A 5,809-nucleotide genomic window follows, 5' to 3' on the forward strand; every position below is an offset into this window, starting at 1 on the left:
CGAAGGATGCAACAGCAAGAGGTTTTATTTGGTTACCAGTGCGCTGGGGCCGAGGCCAGTTCCTCGCGCAAGAAGTTAGGCATCGATCCCGAATCATTAGACAGAGGGGTTTTTAAAAGGCTAAGCTAAGGCGAAAATCATTAACATAAGCAGGAAGGGTGAACCATTAACATGAGCAGGGAGTGGGAATCATTAACATAAGCAGGGAGGGGGCCATGCCATTAGGGGCGGAGGCTAGTTGCAGGTGCCCCTTATCTCTTAGGCTCCCAGGCTCTATCATGAAATGTGTCACTGCCCTTCACTGTCCTTTTACCGCAAGCAGAATACAGAAAGTAAAAAGCAAATTAAAATCTTCTGTCATTTCAATCCTAAATGTCCCTTTTCATTCCCCCCTTTTTTTTCTTGTAACTAAATCCCAATCATGGGATTTCAGTATCCACATCATTGGGGCTGATAGACTGATACTGTTGTCGTAACATAAGAACATGCACCGCACTAATTCTTTCTCTAATAAAAGCTACTAAACGATTGAGAATAAGGGGTACAAAAATTAAAAGCATTAATAACCACGGGGACTGGTTAAACCAGGATTCAAATCATCCCTGCTTCTCCTAATGTCTATATAAAAACAGTGTTTCTCTTTAAGAGCTGCACACAGGCTTCCTTACTAAAGAAAGACCAAGTCCAGTCCTCTTTTCAATGATAAGGAGATCAGCTTGAGGCCCTCTTACACAATGGCCAGAGATGCTTCAGGTGGGGAACTGATATGCCAATGTCACCCTTGTCCCTAGGAAGAGACAAGCTCTGGTGAATCCAAGACATGGCGGAGACCCAGAATACCCTAACTGCCTACTACCCAGTCTAACTCCTCTTATATTCCGTCCCCCAGAAGAAGTGACCTTAACTGCTGTTAGGGGGACAGGGACGTCGTTCGTTCTTAACTGCTTCCTGCTGACAGAGGACTGAGTTCAAGGGCAGCTGTTAGGTACTCCTCTGGGGGTCAGTCTAAGGGTCCCCGGTAGAATGCAGAAGTCATCGGAGGTGCCTGGTAGAAGTTATTAGAGGCGCCTGGCATGTTGTCTGGGCTCTGGGTGTTTCCTCTTGTTGAAGTCTAGATGACAAAACAAAGGCAATTATAATCTTTTCCAATCTAGTAGGTTGTGAGTTCAGTTAAAAATACTCAATGAATTTGACAGAACACATGAAACTCCTTATCATTGTAATTAAAGAAGGGCGGAGTTTGTCTCCAATCAAACCTAGAATGCATGGCAGAATTCTGGTGGGGCCCCCCCTCAGGTTGTGAAACCACCGTAGCACTAATGAGGGGCACAAACCCACATCACTCCACCTTAACAAGGGCCGAGATGACCCTCATTTCAGTTTCCATGCCAAGCAGAGTCCAAAAAGGGCCCTTTCTCATTTCCTCCATGCCTATCTTTTTCTGCAGCCCTAACTCCAGGTCTGTCTGCTGCATGGGGAAGGGAAGGGAAGCCCGTGACCATGACTCCCTGAGACAAAGGCCATCCAGATTCCCTTTACATACTTGGCACAGTTACTCCTTCCCTGAAATTCGGCGAATCCAACAGTAGGGAACAGGCAAGTGTTAAATTTTTCTAAAACAATTATACTTTACCAATTGTTGCAAGCCCTAAGAGATTCAGGATGACACACATAACCTAGAATATAAAACACAGCACTGAAGACATTTTATTGCAAGACCTACTAGTCACAGTGTAGATGGCAACAGGTTTTCATTTGCAGTAACTCAGTAGTTTGTAGCATTCCAACAAGAATTTACAGAACTTTACACACTTTAAGGCAGAGACAAGCAATATACTGGTTATAGTCTAACAAGCTATGCACTTGCAATTCAAGAATACAAGAATCTTAAGTAGGAGAGCAAACAGATTCCAAACAGTTTGGCAAGGAAGTCATGAGCTCTGCTTTAGAGCCCTCGGGGTGTCCTACCCTAGGAAGGCTTAGTTGTGGCACTGGTTGAGTAGTCATAGGCCAACTAACTTATAGGCCACTGGTAGCCACTGTATTTCAAGCTCTTCTTGTTAATAAGGCTTTTTAGATCCACAAGACACTACTTAGAGAAATCTATGAATATTAATAATATATTTTTCTAGTATAACTCTGAAGTTACAGGTCCTGCATGGGAAGTCAGTACACAGTGACTTTAATGAATTTAATAAATTAGCACTCTTATGTGTGACGTCAGCGATCACCTGAGGCTCCGACACACGATGGTTAGGCTGTGGAAGCCTCTTGAATTCACAGCACTCCCAGTATTCTTAGACAAGGCCACACACAAAGTGGAAGTTCTCTCCTCCATTGAGAGAAGAGCACAACCATCTTCCATGGCTGCTTCTTTGCACTGGGGCATGGACCACAGAGGTCCTTCACGGAGGGACACTCTTTGCAGCAGTGTCATGGCTTTCCACACCTGATATGCTTGCTCTCTTGCTGGCTCTCTTGTCAGACGAGAATGCCTTTGGGCTGATTCTGAGGCCACTGAGTGCTACTCAAGTTAGTCAGTCTATGAGTCTGCTGTAAGAACCGTTTCCCATGTTGGAGCATTTTAACATTACCTGACATCTGAGTTATCATAGCCATGCATTTTGCCACCTAGTTCATGAGGATTTGGCATCCTATGGTGTTTTGAAACTGTGCCCTTAGCAGTAAGTCCATTTGAATGTATGCAGAACTATATAGCTGAACAGACTTTGTAGGTCCTGAGAAAACAGAAACAGACATGACTCTCCAAGAGCTTAATTGTGCATCCATACATTATTTTCAAAACGATTTAGCTTAACAATTCTCATTCATGAGCATTTTCATCTATAAGTAAATTAAAATAGATGACATAGCTTGTCACATTTAGATAGCACTGTGAAACCAGCTGTGCACCTGTAGAATTTTGTACACTCTTGCACCTTTTAGACCTAGGGGCCTAACCATTATGACAACACCACAACCAGATGGTCACTTAGACATCAGGAGGGAAGGCTTGAGGAATTTACATAATAACAACAAGAGGGAGTATACCAACAAACAATTTGTTTCTCTAGCAGATTCTTTTTCATGGCCTGTTAGTTCCTGTTCCTCTATCTGGAAGAAAAAGCACCTCTTTTTGATCTGTTATCTGAACTGAGGACCCGGGCATTCCTTTCATGTAAATTCACATTAACCATTCCTGGAGCCTTTCTGACAGAATTGCAACTAATCCTGGCTCCTCACTGACAAGGCTTCTACAAGTCATTTCTATAACCAAACTTTTTACACAATTATCTTTATCAACCAAATATGTAATCTTCGACAAATATTCCTATGCTTTTGAGATTCCTAGAGGCCCATCTAGGAATTCCAAAAATCAGAAGTCAGGTTGATTCAAACAGTAACAGATCAGATTTTTAATCACCTATAAAATGACCACACAAATATTTTTTAAACCATGAGAATTTAACAAAGACAATTAAGTTACCTTACTGAGACACAAAATGTGCATTTCTTTGGTCAATCACCAAAGGCAGATATAACCTTAAACACAGGAATTAGTGCATAATCACATTACTTCTAAGAATTTAACAAATTCAAGGGTTGGAATAACAGAACTTATTGAAATGAAGCTGGATAGACAATTGACAAAGTTACCAATTTGTTTCCATTAACAGTCCTCTAAACTTGAAACTTCCATTGTCAGATATTCAGGAGCACTTCCATAGATGTGCACGTCACAGGCATTTTGCAAACAGATTTAAATATCAGCATATATTAGACATTAATGTTAAATACATAAACAATGCTATAGCAATATCTTAAAAATTATAGCCAGATTCATATCTGAAATCTCTTGATTTGTACCTCTTTCTTAACATGCTTAAACCTTTAGATATGTTGCTTTACCTATCCCTTTGCATCTTATAATAGCCATATTCCTGTAGGACAAAATATTTTAACAGTGATGTTCTTTTCAATAATTCTCCTACCATAACCTTTTCACCAAGAACACATTCTCAGACTTGCCACCATCCTTCATCTGCCAATTCTTTGGATTTACATTCTGAAACATTTAAGACTCCAAACCAAAACATTTTCTAAACAAAAACAGGTTAAATTTTAAACACAATTGCTTCAGGCAATCTTCAATTCTTTCATATATGGCCAATCAATGAAAACATTTTAAAATGCGAACCCACTTGGACACCAGAAGCAATTACCTCTTTCCAGCTAATTTGGGAACTTTTTCCATTTTTAAGAATCCCAATAGCAAGGACAAAGGCCAGGCTTCAAGCATGCCCTTCCCTTTCCCAGGGCCTGGAGCATCTTCTTATCTTCCGTTTTATTGAAGTCAAGGATATGTAGAATTCCAGTCTTGGCTATTGTCTTAGGAGGTTGCCTAAGAATTTACTGAACTTAGTTAGCAGGTTAGTCATCAATAAGATGAAAATAGTTTAAAACGCTGTTCTTTGACAAGGGTTCAAAGTTCAATTTCAATTCTATTGCTTTAAAGGTTAAATACTTAGAAAATGTACACAGTATAAACAATTTTACCACACATCCTTTAAGAATTTGTTGTCTTCCTGTAAGGCAAAGAATCAGAAAAGATGCTTTTTGCAAACTAGAACACAAATAATCCCACAACTTGGTACAACTTTATAATTGAGACAACTTGACCAATAGACATAACCACCAGTATATGCATTAGCAGCTTTTGGAACTTTAGCAAGCACCGCTCTAGGTGTAAACACTTAGGCCAGATCTGATCAGAGCTAGGATGGCACTATAAACCAGTAGATAGTTAAAACTCCAAGACCAAAAAGCAAAGAAAGCAGAGGAAAACATTGCAGAATACTGAGAGCTCATCACTGAAGCCAATTGCAATAACACAGAAAAACCTTGATTCCGCACATGTTATAACCTTACAAATACTCATTTACTTTAATAGAACATATGAAGCAACAAACTTGGCACAATTGTATAACACTGTCACATTATAATTAAATTATCCAAATTTCTCCTCTATCTTTGAGAGGTCCAGGGATTCTGCTGGACATCTCAAAGTCAGAAGGCTTAGTTTAAAGTTTTGGGGAACTTAAATGTCCAATTGAGTTCAACAAACAAGCCTTCTTTCGGCCAGCCCACTTTGAAAGTGGGCCATTCCGCAGAGCAGAGAGTCTGCCAAGATCTTCTTTTAACCTGGAGGGAGAGATTATGAGCCCTTAACTTCAGTCCAATGGTTAAGAGTCAAATTAAGGGGTGCTGTCACAGTCTGTCCCATTGTTATCATCACAATAACACTCAAAAAGGGACAATTAACAAAACACACAACCAGACGGTCCCCAGAGTTCTTTCCACAACAAAAGAAACACATCAGATGGCTTTGGCCCCCAGAGACGTGATCAGTCTCAACCAGACATACAGAGGTTGAGGCTTGGTCACCCTCACATACAGATGGGGGTGGGGGTAGACTGGCTTTTACAAGCACCACAGACTCAACACGAAAACACAGACAGACAGAAACAACAAAATGCGCGCTAGACAAGAACTCCTCAGGGCCCAATCCAGACTTCTGGGCAGGATTCCACATCTGCCCACGGGCAGGATTCCATGTCTGCCCGGGTAGGATTCCACGTCTACCTCAGTCTTCTGGGCAGGATTCCACGTCTGCCCACGGGCAGGATTCCACGTCTGCCCGGGTAGGATTCCACATCTACCTCAAAACGATGGAGCGTCCTCCACCTTTATTTCAAAACAGTTGAGCGTCCTCCACTATCCCTGTCGCGACTCAAAACCACCACAGAAC

The sequence above is a fragment of the Ochotona princeps genome, chromosome Y, assembly GCF_030435755.1.
Source record: "Ochotona princeps isolate mOchPri1 chromosome Y, mOchPri1.hap1, whole genome shotgun sequence".
In the NCBI taxonomy this organism is placed as follows: Eukaryota; Metazoa; Chordata; class Mammalia; order Lagomorpha; family Ochotonidae; genus Ochotona; species Ochotona princeps.